Raw genomic sequence first — 17,697 nt, forward strand, 5'->3', positions numbered from 1 at the left:
GATGCCAGCTATGTGCAGGGCATGGTTAAGTTTAAATAACTATCTGCAAAGTCTTGATTACTTTCATCTCCTTGAACACTAGATGACAACTATAAAAGAGATCTGGAGGACAAATAATATCAATGGTTGATATTCATAGGAAGAGGCCATGATTGGAAGTTGGCCCCATGCTGGATCCAGACCTGGGTTCAAACCTCAGCTTCCTTGTTATGAGTTGTGTGATTTAAAAAAAAATTTTTATTGATTTTGTACAGAGAGGAAGGGAAAGAGATAAAGAGTTAGAAACATCGATGAGAGAGAGTCATCGACCAGCTGCCTCTTGCACACCCCCTGCTGGGGATATGCCCGCAACCAAGGTACATGCCCTTGACCAGAATTGAACCCGGGATCTTTCAGTCCCCAAGCCGACGCTCTATCCATTGAGCCAAACCGGTTTCGGCGAGTTGTGTGATCTTGAATAAATTACTTTGTCTCCAAGTTTCAATTTCTACATCTATATGGTACCACCTATGCATATCTCTTGCTTTTCTCACTCTCTGTCTCTCTGTTAATTCTCACCCAAGGACTTTTCCCCCCATTGAGTTTTAGACAGAGTGAGAAGGAGAGAGAGAGAGAGAGAGAGAGAGAGAGAGAGAGAGAGAGAGAGAGAGAGAGAGAGAGAGAGAAAGAGAGAAAGAGAGAGAGAGAAATGGATGTGAGAGAGACACATCAATTGGTTGCCTCCTGCACATGCCCCAACTGAGGCTGGGAATTGAGCCTGCAACTGAGGTATGTGCCCCTTTAGTCCGGTGGCCAATGCTCTACCCAGTGAGCAAACATCCCTTCTCTCTCTTGAACTCTTGGTTTAGGATATGTTACCTTGTGGAAAGGCTTTCCTAATCTTTCAACTAGGGCATATCCCCTTATGATAAGTTCCCATTTTACTGAGTATCCTTTCTCCTAACTCCTGTCACAGTTACAGTCTGACATGTGGTCATATGATTATCTAATGTCTATCTCTCCCATCAGACTGTAGGTCCATAACGGCAGGCCCTGAGGTTGTTTCTGTTCACCATTGTATCCTCAGTGCTTGCCTCAGGGGTTGGCACATAAGAAGGGCTAAAAAAGAGTGAAGAGTGAATGAGTGAGTGAAAATGGTAGTTTGGTAGTGTCAATCAAATCTGCAGAAGGAAGAGAGGAGGGTATCTACCATTGCTAAATTCATCACAACTAAATGAGCAAGGATTGTGTTGTGTTCATCTTAGTTCCCAGAACCATGCTGAACAGCAATGTAAGGCCAAATGAATGTTGTATGGATTTGAACATTAAATAAATGAACAAACACATCTCCATTACACCCATGGAGCTGGAAAGTCACCTACAAAAGAACTTCAGCATTGCTGAGATGGAGGTTTGAGTCCTCCTGATGCTCTACTTCTTGGAGGTAACAGGCTAGAAATGGACAGCTTCTAATTGCAAATGCAGCCACCCCACCTCTTGTCTAACCCCAGCTCATGTGAGACGGTGTGCCCTTTATTTATTATACATGTCTGCATATTGAGATAATTGGGTTGCATAATGTGGCACACAGACTAATCTGAGAATGATTTCTGCTGAATAGAAATTACTTATTTTGATTCCTCAGGGGTTTGTTTTGTCAAAACTCATGTAGTATTTAGCGAAGTAATCACTGTTCAATTGCTGAGCATAGGAAGTGTAAAATTAACCTAATAAGAATGAAAAGAATGAAGAGAACGAGCGCCGCTGACCTCGTCAACGTGATTAGTGATATTGTTTCATCTCATTCTCCAGGCCTAACCACACATGCCGCCCATGAAGATCACCATGCACCTCTTTATCTCACCAGCCCTAATTAGGTATGCAATTTGTCATATGGTTGTTCAACCAGAATAGAAGGGAAAAAAATAAAAAGAAGAAGGAAGGTATTACTGAAATTCTTAAGAAAACTTCTCAATAACACATGAATACACAAACTGGAAGGGGAGTTTTGAAAGCAAAGAGACTGGGTTTTCCAAATATAGATGCATGCTGTATGACCTTGAATTAGTTCCTTAACCCCTTTGAACCCACATTCCTCATTTATCAGAAGGGGTTAGTAATAATACATACCTCATGTTAGCTCCTTATAGTCAGGAACCTGTTTTGTTCATCTGCCTTATTCTAGAATGTTGTTGACCATGTGGCCCCTTTTTGCTTTGTAGTAAAACACATTCTTGTGAAAATCTTGAGGCACCATATAAAAAAAAATCCATGGAGGAAAGAGGATAAAGTTTTTCTTTGACATCTTCACGTGGAAGTAAAAATAGAATCACAGTTAGTAAAAATGCTTCCTATGAACTTGTGATGTCATTCTGAGGTGGCTTGAAGGGACACACTCAAGGTCACACAAGGACAAAACATAGGATACAAATGCAGGTCTCAGATCTTCTATTTCTGTCTATTTCCCTGACTGGCACTGATAGCCTGATGATTTAGATAAAGTAATCCCTACACTGTGTTTAAGGTAAGTTAAGAAGACACACTCTGGAGTTGCAAAGCTTGCATTTGAACCTTGCCTCTAGTCTCTTTAGATGAGTACTCTAGACAAGAGATTAACCTGACTGTGAACTCTTTGCCTCTGTTTCCATTGAGACGTTGGCTCTCTGTTCTCTTCCCTTGGATATTGGTAGATTCAAGTAGTAGAGCACAGCAGAAGTAATATCATGTGACCTTCAAGGTTAGGTCATTAAAGACCAAGTAGCTGGTGCTTGGATCACAGGGAGAGGCCACAAGTTGTTCCTACAGTTGACAACCCTAGCTAATCTAAGCCTTCAACTCACCCAGCCCAAGTGAGTGAAGATACCTCCGGTTATCTCCAGATATCAGCCACCTGAATCCCCTGCAGCTGATCAAGTGTTCCCAGCTGAATCCCCCAAGGTGATGGAGCAGAGACACACCATCCCTGCTGTGTTCCATCCACTTTACTACCCATTAAATCCATGAAGGTTGAAAAACAATTGCAGAATCACTCTCTAAGTTTTAGGATTGTTTGTTAGACAGCAATAATTAGAACTGTTCTAAGTCTCAATACTTTACCTACATAACAGAGATAATAGTGATGCTTTTCTCCTAGGATAGACAAGAATTGGAAGTTAAAGGTAAAGAGCTTAGCATTATATTTTACACATAGTAAGTGCTCTTGGAGGTAAATGTTAATGGCCATGTTACTATTCATATCATCATTATCCTCATTTGTCCTGAGGGGAGATCATTTTCAGGCCATCGAGGATGGGCGCTCTGAGACCTGAATGCCACAAGGCTGATTGGTATATTGTAACTGAATTGGGGCAAAGAAGCAATATCAAAATGCCAGAGTCAGGTGCCTCTGTTGTCTTGCACCCACTCCTGGGAAATAATGTGGCCTTCACAAATGCCCAAGGCAAGCAAAACCAGGGTATGTGCTTTGATTTCAAAAGTTTTCTGAGGAGGCAACCTGATTCCTTTATAAACCACGCAATCCTGAAAGAGCGCTGATGTGGCACTGAGTGGAGGAATTTTGTGTCTCTAAGTGTTATACCCCAAATGCCATGATAATAAAGTTGGTCTGTTTATTTCCGGTAGTGGGAAACTCAGTTGGGGATGTTCATTGCACCACATCTTCCCTCTCTCTCCCTCCACAGACCTCCTTGGCCTCCCGGCGGATTCTCCTGATGCTTCTCAGCCTCGGCAATGAGATTTGAGATGCTTTGCCCATTCAGACCAGCTGTCAGCTGGAATATCCAACAGGGCTGTGAGGTCTCATTATAGAGCCCAGAACCGTCCAAGTTTGTACCAGGCTGTGTTTCTTGGCATCTCTTTGCAGTAGAGGTTTTGGCCACCTCTGCAACCCTCAGTCCTTCACTAAGTGATGTTACCTTCTTCCTTAGCACATGGATGCTTGACTATTGCTAGGTCGGGGCTGGTCCAATATTTCTCCCCAGACTGAATTGCAGGCTTGGGAATGAACCAGCGTGAAACCCTTCTAGCTGAGCCCTGGACACCTCCCCTTGTTATCAGCTTTCAACTCGTGATCCTTAACACTGTGTTGCAGGCACTTATGCTCTGAGAACTTGTGGTTATCATTCTCCATTTCCTTCCTGCAGTGACAGCACCTAAGATGTGATAAACGTTGGTCAGAAAAATATCACTCATCTTTTTTATCTGTTACCAGGGTACCATGGCATCTTTCTTATGAGATAGGGCCAAAGAGCTTCAAGGTGTTTTTTCAAGCCAACACTTCCTAAATGCTTACTGTCAGACACTGTTCTCAGCATGTTCCATGGGTTGTCTCATTGAAACCTTGCAAGGATTCATTCTTTCTGTGCCCATTTGAAAGATGAGAAAGATGAGGCTTAGAGAGAAAAAGTAACTTGAAAAGCTAAAAGTCTGTGGAGTTACGAACTGTGTGCAGGTATCCTAGATGCAGGGACTGGAATTGTTTCCTTTTATGCATGCTGCCCCCTAATTTGAGACACCAAATCCCCCCATGTGGGTGGCTTCTGGTTGAATAAGGGGTGTTATTTATCTCTGCATTCTTTGAGCCTAATTTGGGACCAGGCCCGCAGAAGGCATTGGCCAAGTATCTGTTGAATGAATAGGTGACCACGGAGCGTCAACACAGTGATGGGACTGAGAGAAGGACTCCTAGTTGATGATCTGAGCGATTCTTAGGGCTCAGGGCTTTTGAAGAGTCACCTTAATTGTGGTCTAATCCTAGTGGTATTGGACTAAGAAAATGAAAGGTGAGGGGTTAGGGGATTAATGAAAGGTATTGGAACTTCTCTTCGAGGCCAAGAGAACCACATCTGAGCAAGAGTCAGGAACCAGGAACTTGGCTTGCTTTCTAGTCTCTCAGTTATGATTTTCTCTGTATATCTGATCACTCTTCCTCCCTCTGTAGGAGAGACTTTGTTTTCTGCAAAAAAATTTTTTTTTCTTTTTTTTTGCTTCTTTGCCCATTTCACAGGAAAAGGATGACATCCAGAGTTTTTCTGTCTTACTTCAAGTCCAGATTCCAAATTTCCAAGAGAGAAAATCCAATTTCCAAAGATGGTTGATAGACATGGTACATTGAAAGTTGCCTGAAGGGAGAGAGGTATGATGTCTAGTATAAATATGGCTGCCAGAAACCCTGCTCCCTAGGTTGAGGGGATAATTGTGGGGGGAGGTCAGTGAAGGGGAAAAGACATATCCAAATATGAATACCAAGGTTGTTGCACCAACTTCAAAATATATCTGATTTAGGGTATCTGAGTTAGAGAGCAAGCAGGTGGTTTGCTCCAATCAGCCTCTCTTTGCAATAAAAATGTGCCAATGCACCATAGGAAAGGAACCCAAAAGAGGGAACCCTTCAGAATGCGCCAAGATCTGCTGAGGTTTGGGGGTCATTTTCAAATTAGTTTCTCACCATAAGAATGCCCGGTGATGTGTTGACAGTTTCCGACAACTACTCTTAGGGCAACCTCTGGGAGACAGAGTCTCTGAGCTCAGTCCACCCGGTGCCTGGACTCTACAGGGCATCTTAGACACAAGGATTTATCCTGCATTTCAGGCTCTAAAGACAGACATGTTTTAATTCAACCTTCATCAAAGGTCCTCATGAGTCCTAGTTAGTATGCTTTTCCCACTTCACCGATGAGAAATTGAAAGCTCAGAGAAATTAAACAACTTGGCCAAGATCAGAGTTAGTATATTATAGGATTTCAATCTAGGTTTATCTGAATGCATATCCTGGCCTCTTTTCACTACTCTGTAAAATCTCTCTGATCCAGAACAAGTATCTTGCAGGGAGAAAAAAAAGGAAAGTAATTTATCTTCCATGAGAGTTGCTGGAGGAAGTGAGGGGCCTCCAGGTACCTGAGCACCAAGCATATGGGAGGAAGTGTTGCTAGGGGTCTGGGCTAATTAAGCTTAGGTCTAATCAGTGACACTTTGGTGCCTTGGCTCCGGGAGTGAAAAGCCATGCATAGCTAAGGATGCAGGGTAAACAGAGTGGATGCCAGGGCTGGCTCCACTGTCAGCAGGAAACCTAAAAAAGCAAATTTAATTCGGAGGAAGGCAAAACACCCAGAGGACAGAGAGAGCTCATTTGCAAATGATCAGAGCTATATCAGAGGGAGGAAGGATGGCGGGAAAGGGCGCCAGGGACCAGATGGAAACCAGTGTGCTCCTATTCAACATCTAGATTCCAGGGAAAGCTGAGCCTCGGCAGATGTGATGAGAATTCACACCAGGAGCCCGTGTCTTTGAAAGCATTCTCAAGGTGCCAGCTCTGTCATTCCTCGATGAGATTCCTGTTCCCAGAGTTTCCCCCACTTCTTTAGATCATCCTAAGAGACAAAAGAGTAGATTAGCTCTGGGCCAGTTCCTTGAGAAGAACCCAATTCTTTAATGGGCTTCAGAATGACTCTTTTAGAAGTTATTATCGAACCAATTTATCATCCCAGGAACCATCTTCACACAATTATTCTGGTTGGCTGAATAATCGTTGCTAAAGTTACATGGGCTAGGAATGATGAGGGAAGTTATATTTGATTGGTCACCTGTGAAACTGACTGTTTGCGTAAGTTCAGTGTTTGGTATGCTGGAGATCCAGTTGCTTGAGTAAAGCAGAGAACATGGCTTTTGAGAGTCAGTCTCCATGTGTGAAAAATCATAAGAGTCATCCTTAGCTTAAATCATGAGTCATCCTGCCTGGCCGGCTCAGTGATTGAGCATCAACTTATGAACCAGGAGGTCATGGTTCGACTCCCGGTTAGGGCAAATGCCTGGGTTGTGGGCTCAATCCCCGGTGTGGGCCTTGTAGGAGGTAGCTGATCAATCATTCTCTTACCATTGATGTTTCTATCTCTCTCTCTCCTTCTCCCTTCCTCTCTGAAATCAAGAAAAAACATAAACAAAAAAAGAGTCATCCTTAGCTCAAAGGGTTGTTGCAAGGATTATATGAAGTAATGGATATCATCACCCAGCCCAATCAATGGTTCATAATGGTTCGCAACCTATTGGGCTTCTCTTGAGATGCATTTATTTTATTAAGTACTTATACAGTGTTTACTAGCTGTTAAACACATTACAGATATTAACCCACACAATACACAACCCTTGGAAGTAGGCACTGTGATTACCTTTGTTTTACCAATGGGGAAACAGAGGAACAACGATGTTACTAAGCAATTTATGCACAAGAAGTAGCAGAACTGAGATATGAATGTGGACTCTCTGGTTCTTGAGTTTAATCTCTGATCATCCTGCCCAGCCCTCTTGGTGAATTGTGCAGCTCTGCTGCTCACAGTCCCCGGAAGAGTGGCTGGCAAGGTGCTGGGGAAGCTGTGAAGAAGGAACACACAAAGGGAAAGTAGACAAGATATCATTGGGGGTTAGCTCTATGGATGCTCTGGTTCCTAAACAGTGTTCTGATGGTACAGGGTGGAATTATGACCAGAGACCTGGAAAGGCTCTACACCAGCTACTGCCTGCATCTTCTCCATCTTCCTGTTTCCCTGGGCTCCGAATGACTTCGAGCGGCCACTATCTGCATCCCTACCTCTTAGCATTTCCTGGAAAACCATTCCACTTACCTGCAAGCCAGGCTGGATGTGCCAAGAAATGAACACCACCCTTCCATCCCCACCCTGCCCTCAAGGAGCATCCCTTACCTAACCTCCGAGGAGAGGGGTGTCTATAGAAACATGTTCCCCAGTACTGAGTCATGCGTTCTACACCTTTTCCCAAGGTCCCCCTGTGGGATTAAACTTCGGCCAACCACTGTGGAAACTGGCTTGTTAATGTATCTTTTATTGTCTGCTCTCCTCCTCCTGTGTTATTTTCCCACTTTCTTTCCAGTGTTCCATGAACTTTCAGAAAAAACAAAAACTCTCACTCAGATTCTTGTCTCAGGGGCCTGCTTCTGGGGGAACCCAAACAAAGATATGCTCCAATTCTGCCCCAACAGTCTTTCTCTCCCAAGGATTCCCGAGTAAGGGAAGTACAGTACATGCAAAAAGCAACGGCTAAATGGAAGAGAAAGTACTGCTTTTTAAATAGCTGGGTAAGCACCCAATACTCCCCAGGGTGTGGTGGTAAAACGCTAGATGGGGAATGTGGATGAGCCTCGAGGAGAGTTCACTGAGGTCCCCTGCTTGCTTTCTCTTGTGTAGATGTGCTGACAGTAGAGGGTGGGAACGCAGTGGGGTGGGAAAGCAGAGGGAGTCCACCCCAGGAAGCAGAGCTTTAAGGCACAGTAACTACATCCAGCAGCAAACATGGCTCAGCAGAGGGGCAATTAGATTAGCCATCCCTCTGTTAGGAGAGCCAGCGGGGGTGTGAGCAGAGGGTCTGAGAAGTGGGGAGCTCACCTCCTAAGGTGGATGCTCACACCTGCCTTGGTTTGCCTTCTTCCTTTCCTCTTCTTCATTGTCATGATGCTCATTGATTTGCTGCTGCCCAGTGAGGTCACGGTTTGACTCCCAGTTAGGGCAAATGCCTGAGTTCATTTTCTCTGATAGCATTTCTCGGCCTTGTCTTAGGCGTGGTGATCAGGAAACAGTCAACTTGTATTCTTAGGATGCCAGCCATGTGGTCTCTCTTGCACTTGGTCAAGAGTCTTGGAGCATTGGTGGAGTTTTTCTCCATATTAATAAGTTGTTCTGTAAGTTATAAATTGTGACAAAGCTGCAAAAATAGAAGTGATAATGACAATGATGATGATGATGATGACATAGAAGTAGCAAAGGACTTGAGTTTGTTGCATGTTTGCCCTGCCCAGGATGCTCAACAAACCATTTGTGTATGTCTCATGAATACTCGCAGCAGGTCATTGTGATGTCATTGTGCAGGTGAGGAAGGTGGTATTTAAGGAGACTAAATAAGGTGCTTACTGTCACGAAGTTCACTGTACGAGGCTCCTGAAAGGTTCAGAAATATTTTCTGGATAACAATTCTGCTTGTGGTGTATTCAGGTATTGGGGAGGGAGCCAAATGGAGAAGGGCTGGGGAGATGCTGCAATGTGAACGGCTGGGGGAAGAGCTGTTTGAACTTGTGTGAAAAGTTGTCTTTGCGATGTGGCTTGAGATAGTTCACTGCACACTTCCTTGATGAGATAGGTTTTTTTAAAAATATAAATTTTTATTGATTTCAGAGAGGAAGGGAGAGGAAGAGAGAGATGAAACAGTTTTTAAAGAAATGCCATTGCTCCACTGGCCTCCCCCATGGATTTCATGAATATCAGGGTGGTCCTCTACAGAACTGGGAGTGTCACCTAACAGAGTGAATGAATGAATGAATGAATGAAGTGTCATTATTTTTTTATTTAAATAAAATGTCTTAAATTTGGGATATCACGAGGGCAGGGGACATCTCCATGGAAATGCCTCTTAAGAGCTCATGGTGCCACTGGCCTGGGTGAGGGGTGTGTTTGAAAGGACTTAGCAAATCCTGGTCTTTTGGAGCAACTTCACAAATACACCCCTGCTCTTCTTGCTCTGAAAAGATCTGGTCCTGGTTCTTTCTCCCCACTTTGATCGCTTGTATGACCTTTAGGGGAAGAAGATCATGGCATTGTCCTTTCAAACAATTTTCTGGAAAATACCAAGGGGAATGGATGCCTAAGTGGTAGAACTCCAAGTTTGGCATCACAGAATGCATTTTGCTGTGTTTAAGGGCAATGGCAATTTTTCCTGCCCCTTGCTACACTGGCATAGGCTGCTATACTGGATTCTTCACCCCTGTTTGTCGGCTGAGATATGAAACACTGGAGTGCAAAGAGGATTAGGAGCCGATAACAATGCAAGCAGGTAAACCATCTAGGGAAGAGTTGGGCCCTCTCTCTCATGGAGCTGAATTCTCCCTTTTATTAACATCTTCACCAAGGAGCATTTGTCTCCCCCAACACCCAGACAGCTCCCTGGGTCATTTCAGCCCCCACCAGGGCAGCTTTCGGAGCCCCAGAAGCTGATTAAAAACCTGGTGAATAATGGGGAACACAGTCCTCCTTCCTCCGGTAGATCTAAGCAAGTTAATAACCTTCTTTAAAGCGAAAGCAAATCAAGTCCTATTTTAAACATTTTATTGACAAGCACAAAAAGGCTGCTGTCTGTGGCCCAGGGAAATTTATCACTTGGTTTTGTTACTTGTTTCTCACTCTTGAAATGGAAAGGAGCGTTTAAATCATTCAAAGCCTTCCATTGTTCCAAGATGGGTAAACATTGGTGCAGGGGGAATTGCATGAGGGGGGGTGGGGTGGGATGTGTATTTCTTGAGTTTATCCTGCAGGAGCAGGACTTCTCTGTGTTCTTTCCAGACAGTGACTTGTCAGATGCTCAGACAGTCTTCCATGATGGCATTATTTTAATCCCTGTTTCACAGTGGAAGACACTGAGATATAATGTGTGAAATGTCTTGCCTGGAATCGGTGTCTCCAGGATTCACATCTTCATCTGCATTTGCAATTACCCTGGATCAATCACGGTCCAAAGACAAACTGATGACAGTCTAGTTAGGGGCATCCCAGAAGAGCTAATGAAGGAACCACTTCTTCTTCCTTTTTTTTTTTTTTTTTTTTTTAAATTAAATTGATTGGGGTAACATTGATTAATATGACCATATGGTTTCAGGTGTGGGTTCTATGTTACAAGATCTGTATATTGCACCGTGTGCCCACCACCCAAAGCCAAATCTCCTTTCACCTTATATTAGGACCCACTTCTCCTCCCACCCCCTTCCCTCTGGCAACCACAACACTGCTGTTTGTGTGCATGAGTTTCAGTTTTATATCCCATTTCTGTGAGAGTAAGGATTAGGGAGCCCGAAAGATTGGTGGGAAGACTGGTGTCGTAGCCCAGGACTAGGAATAGTAGAATCGCTCCCACTCCTAAACCTGGGGAGCAAGGGAAGGGAGCAGTTCCTAGAATGCTGACAAGTGCTTTGAGAGGAGCAGTGACTTATGGTCAAAGGACGGAGCCAGGCCAATAGGATTTTCCATAGAAGGAGCTAGGGAGGGAGCCCATTGACTGAGCCAACCAGAAGTCAAGGATCCTGCTATGTGACCCATCTGGTCCGCTGCCCAGTGTGGAGGCAGTGTGCACAAGGGTCCAAGATTTCCCAAGCTTCTGTTCCTGCAGGTCCTTCAGAATATATTCCTTTTCAGAAGGCAGTAGCACTGAGCTGTACCAGCAGAAAACACTCCTCTAAAGGAAACTGATAAATATCAGAGCATTTCTCCTTACATGTAATAGAAATAATCTCAAACCACATTACTTGGGTTTTGGCCATGACCTAGAACCTATAAAGAGCCCGTGTCAAATAACACGTCATATTCATAAAGACAGACACCCAGCAGAGGGGAGGAAACACACAGGCTGGCAGTGGGGAGGGTCATTAAAACTCACCATCGCCATTATTTAATATAGCTTCACAATACCCTGGGGCGGGCACGGGAGAGTTTCTATAAACTCTGACTGCTTTACACGGTTTTATTCTCTGAAGAAAATAAATGCCATTCTTCCTCTTCAAAGCAGAGTTGCTTTGCAATATTAGGTCAGTTGTGCTGCTGATCGAATGGCTTTGGGAAGCTCCTTGCCTTGAGAACAGAGGATATGAAAAGGAAAAAACCCCAGGATTTCTCCAGCATTCCCTACCACATTGCTCTCATATTTTTAGTATCCTGGTGTGCTCCTCATTCCTGGATAATGTCCTGAGTCTTTGTTTCATGGTGAGGGACCTGGAATTCAAAGCACTAGGAAGAGTCACAGTGTTTTGCATCTAAAATCAGCATTCTGAGGCCTGGCTCAGTTGGTTGATCACTTACTTATGAACCAGGAGGTTATGGTTCAATTCCCAACCAGGGCCCAGGTCTGGGTTGTGGGCTTGATCCCCAGTAGGAGATGTGCAGGAGGCAGTCATTTAGTAATTCTCTCTTATCATTGACATTTCTATCACTCTCTCCCTTTTCATTCCTCTCTAAAAAAATAAAAAAATAAAATCAGCATTCTGAGACCATCATGTGTGCCAGGCCCTGTGCTGAGTTTTGTAAGGTGCTAATGTAGGTAGGTTCCAACTTATGGTGAAAATTGAGTTAGGTCTCGCTGTAGGAATGGTTCTCTGATGTAACCCAAGGACTGCCTGTATAGGGTCATTCATAAGCTCACCCTTTTTGCTTCATTCTCTGCTCACTAACACACTTCAGAGCTGCTGGTGAGATTAGGCTGAGCCTAGACTTCAGCTGAACCCATTTCTTTGCTTAGGTTGTTTTCCTGCCCCATCCTGCTTCCTCTATTTCCTTTCAAGTTTGTCCCATGAGCTCTCTATCGATAAATCATTTACACAAGGATCTCCACCTCATATTCAGCTTTTAGGGAGTTCAAGCACAGACATAAACCCCAGGATTACATGCAATTATTGTATGCATTCTCATATCTATGTCAATATCTGGGATAAGGTCAATGGCCTTCATCAGGTTCTCCAAGGAATTTATGACCCAGGAAATGTTCAAAACCTCTGCCATAGGAGATAATACTCATTTTTGCTTCTAGCCTGTGGTTGATGCTCTGTGAGCCCATCTTCCTGGAAGATTGAATGAAGAGGGTTCTCCTTTACTAGAACTACCCTGTAGAGGGCAGGCTTATTTGCTTGCAATCCCAGGCCAAATCCCCTGAAAGGTGAAAGGATTGAAGGAGTGGGAGGATGTTTGGATTGACAGAAACCTATTTGTTTGGAGGCAGGAGCGAGTCACAGTTCCAGGTAAGACAGAAAGTATTAAACTGCCCTTTTAAGTCCTAATCAAATACAAGCAAAAGCATTTCAAAAGCGGGAGTAACTGGTGGTTAAACAAAGCCTTCTTTTAGGCCACAAATGTTTCCCACACACAGGGACTGGTAACAGGTTTTCCTTATTCCTGTCTCCTCCAGGATAGCTGCTTACAGCTTCAGCACCAACCCTTCAATTGCACCCAGTTAAGGAGTGAAAATTACCGTTGCAAGTCCCTGGTGAGTCTTTGGTTTTTTGGGACTGGTGGTGTCCCAGGATTAGCCAAAAAGGCTGGGTTGCCAGCTACTCCGCAGAAGTAACACACACACACACACACACACACACACACACACACACACACACACTATAATTGTAGACATTCATGCTGCCATTGTTTAACATATGACATGAATAATTTTTTGATGGAGGATTCACCAATTCTGTGGGAAGCTTGTCTCCTTCTGAGACAGGGAACACTCTGGTCACCCCACGTCAAGGCAGCCTGAGTCTTTGCAAGGCTGGAAGACTTTCCTCTCAGTGTTTCCTTGTGGCCCTTTGCAAGAATTTCTCTAGCAGGTGTATTTGAGAAGTAGTCTGATGGATCATCAATATTAAAGCCCATGCAGTTTCTCTAACACTGCTCCCTTGGAGAACTGTAAGTCTCTATGTTGCCATTGGTGATACAGTGAGAGTTGCATTTTCTCCATACAGAGAAGTCTATCCTCCCAGATAGACTATTTTTTGTTTATCTGGAGGGTATAAAATGGCATCTCACTGTTGCTTTCACTTTTATTTCTCTAAATAGTGGAAAGTGGAGCCTCCTATCATATACTTTCTAGTCAACTTGTTTTTTTCTGTCTGGATTATTGCAATGTCATCTTCCAGTCTGCTGCCTGTCAATGATACCCATCATTGAAAACACTTCTTAAATTCGTCATGAAGTAAACTAATCTATTAATCTCCTCCCTCAAGTTTGTGCTAAGAAATCACTTTATATCCTGAGGTTACAAAGCTTTTAAAATTTGTCTTTTGTTTCAGTATGAAATGACTAGCTTTAATGTGTTTAGAGCTGGTTTTTGTATATAGAACTTAGGAGAGATTCAATCTATCTAAAAATAAGTATATTTACAAGTAATAATTGTCAAATATTTATAAAATAACCCATTACTTTCTCCATAGATTTGTGATTCTATTATTAAATTTATCCCTTCTTTCCCTCTCTCTTTCTCTCTTCTCTTTGTGTCTCATGCTATATATTCTGTTCTATTCATCTACTTGTTTTTGCAAGAGTACCATATTGTTTTTATTGCCAGGAGTTTGAAGACATCATAATACCTCTCTATCCTCACCTTTCCCCTTGTTAACCTCAAAAATATCCTTAGCTATGTTTGCTATTTTATTCTTACATACATATTTTTAACCAGTTTATCAAGTTTCTTATAAAGTCTTGCTGTGAGAAAGTCGACCCCATGGGGCTGGTTGGGCAACTGAATGAGATAATGGATAAAAAGGGCTTTGCAAACAGTTTAAAAGTCTAGAAAAGTTAATACAGTGTTGAGATAAGAGCAGGGCTTTGGGGTCAGCCAGAAGTGAGATGAAGTTTCTTGGAGGGTGAATAAATCATCTAATACCTCTGATCCTCGGTGTCTTTATCTGTAAAAATGGAGTTGATTTTAACCAGCTCCCAGGCTTGTGCATAGGGGACACCAATTATATGGGCACCATAGCCCAGTGTGTTGTAGGGCTGGGAGGCTGGGCATGGGGTGGGCATATCATGGGGGTTAGGGGGAGAAGAGTGAGAATGCTGAGCCTGGCCTCACACAAAGGATCAGGGCTGCTGTTGATGAGGTACAGGCTGTCAGGTTAATGAGATCATTCATCAACATTATGTTCAGGGCCATGATGGATTTATCCAGATCCCCTGCCTGAATCTGCTGGGGGAAAGGACATTAATGGTGACATCTGTGAGCACAGGGATGTGTGTCAGGCTCCCGGAGTGGCGATGGGGTGAGGACTTGTCTCTCTCCTTCAAATTCTTTCTGTTGCAGCATCTTAAACTCAGCAATGCCTGGCGGGACCTGCTGGGTTATTACTTATCTGCCCTAGAATCAACCAGCTATGGGAGGAGTGGTGCTGTTAAATGCTCCAACAGTGCTGGGAGGCAAGAAGGTAAAGTGGAAAGGGCACCAGGCTTGGAGGAAAATGCAATTGGGTCTGAGCCTGAGTTCTCCCATTTAGCAATCAGTTACGCGACCTTGGGCAAGTCATTTTGCCTAGTAATTATACTTACCGTGTAGAATGGTTGAGAGGGTCATGTGACCTAATGAATGACAAAGGGATATGATAAATGGTGACATGTCACAGAGATGCAAGGCAGCACAATCATTTAAAAAAATAAGTATGTGCTGCCTTTCAGGTGATGGTTTCCTTGCAATTTTAACTTCAGCCCTGCCACTAACTGGCTCTTGTAATACGTACCTGAAAAATACTGTGGACTCTAACCCTGGCTTGCACAATATACTTTAAAGATATTTACAAGTTGGCATGTGTGTATGTGTGTATGTGTCCTGTGTGTTTATTGGGGGGAGGAGTATGGTGAGATGAGAGGTTATAAGAAAAATTATAATCAATAATTAATTTGGACTTTTTATTAAGTGCAAATGTAGCTGATGATTGTGAATCTAGAGTGATCTTATGGCTAATGATAATGATGATTAGCACTAACAACATGTTCCAAATACATCATCCAATTAGTATATATTCTTCTATTTCTTTTTATAGCAATTAAATGAATCCCTATCTTACAGATGAGGAGACAGAAGCATCCAAAGGAAACACAGCTAGTAGGTTGTTGGAACGGGGGGATCAAATCCATGTCCGTCTGGCCCGGATACCAAGGCTCTTAATCACTTGGAAAGCCTGTCAGTTATTCCGGGAGATTCATTTGGGGTTCTTTTCGCTGTCAAGGGCACAATGCTCCAACCATGTCACTTCTGAAAACAGCAATTTCTGGAACTGAAACTTCAATTTTTCAGATTGGGAGGCTGACACTTGAGACGAGGCATCATGCTGGAGCCTGTCATCCCCCATCACAATTGTGGAGGTGCTTGTTGCGAAGAAAGCAGTGAGTGAAGCAGCCAGCTAGAAAATCAGAAAAAAAAATACCCACCAAAAAAGGGGCTTCACTTGGCAGGCAATTTGTATTTTCTTCGGTCCACCAGAGCCTGATACCTTTCCTGGTAACATCCCACTCAACTTATGGTGGAAGACAGCCTTCTCCCTTGGCCCCTGGACCTTGTGAGTACTTCTCCCTTGCCCCCACACACTTCTCACAATAGACCTTGACCACAGAATAGAACAGGCTCCTGTCATGTGACCAAGAATGTATTTTACAACTTTTACCATTTGCAACAGCATGGATGGAACTGGAGAGCATTATGCTAAGCGAAATAAGCCAGTCAGAGAAAGATAAATATCACATGATCTCACTCATATGTGGGATATAATGATCAACATAATTTGATGAACACAAGTAGATTCAGAGACAAATATTGAATAAATGGTAGGGGAGGGGTTAGAGAGCAACCAAAGGACTTGTATGCTGCATATTAGCATAACCAATGAACACAGACACTGGGGCAGTGGGGGCTTGCCTGGGGTGGGAATGGCTGCGGGGGGGGGGGGGGTCAATTGGGGAGAAAGGAGACATATGTAAAACAATATGTAGACAATAAAAAAAGAAAACATACCAAAAAAAGAATTTATGTTACTATTATTAAAGAAATTATCACCCCACGACCTTAACAGAACCTTCTTGGATAAAAGAAAGATGAAAAATAATCCACAGATCTTAACTGCCAGAGGCATCTTGGCTTGGTATAGAGGGCAGGGACTTTGAGACCAAGCCGAGAGTCAAATCCACACTCTGCCATTCCCCAGCTGAGTAATCTTAGGAAGTTTCTTTGTCCCTCTGAAAAAGACCAGACCAGTTTATCACACAGCTCTAGGTGGCACCACTCACCCCAGATTCCTGGGTGTGATTTTACATAGAATATTCTGTTCCTCGCTCCTACTGGAGCAGTGCAGCATAATTTCCCTGTCTCTGAAGATCACAGTCTTCATTTATAAAATGAGGATGGTAAAATAATATCTTCTTCATAAGGGCTGCTTTCAGAATTAGATGGGATAATGACTGCAAAGAGGTTAACAGTGGCTGGCACCATAGTACGTGCTCAACAGTATTCATTCTCATCTCACGTTGTGTTTCAGAAATTGGAGGAAATAGAGATAAATAAGATACAGCACAACACAGTGCATGGGAAATCAAGCATAAAGATAAATGATGATATCAAAGTTGGTGAAACAATATGAAACAGGAGATTACAAAGTGATACTTGTCTAAATATTAGATAAGTGATATAGTGAGAAAGTATTATGACTTCCTGAAGGGAGGTTATCTTAGGTGGGGTTCCCCAGAAACGAATTCTGACATGAGGATTCATGCACAAATGATTAAAGAAATGCTCCCAGTAGAAACTAATAAAAGAGTGCAAATAGCAGGGTAAGGCAGGTGTGTGTGTGTGTGTGTGTGTGTGTGTGTGTGTAGAGGGGTGAGGGGGGAGAGCAAATAAGGATGTGCATTCAGTGAAGTCTCAGCCTTGCCCTAATCCTGCAGGGATGCTCTGCAATGTGAATTGCTTCTATGAATCTAACTCTACTTGCATGAAGAAGCTTTCATTCTCCTGCCCAACAGTCATTGGCTAGGGCTGCACTAGGAGAGTTATACTCCTGGGCACTTGTGATTCTCTCTGAAGGTTTCTAAATACAGTCACAAGTATCAGCCATTAAAAACAACACACAGAAGTTGGTGAAGGGATGCATGTCCCCAATCTGTATTTTACAAAAATGGCCACAGCAATATTTCCCATTGAATAAGT

Source organism: Pipistrellus hanaki (assembly GCF_964339955.1).
Source record: "Pipistrellus hanaki genome assembly, chromosome: 4".
NCBI classification, from domain to species: Eukaryota; Metazoa; Chordata; class Mammalia; order Chiroptera; family Vespertilionidae; genus Pipistrellus; species Pipistrellus hanaki.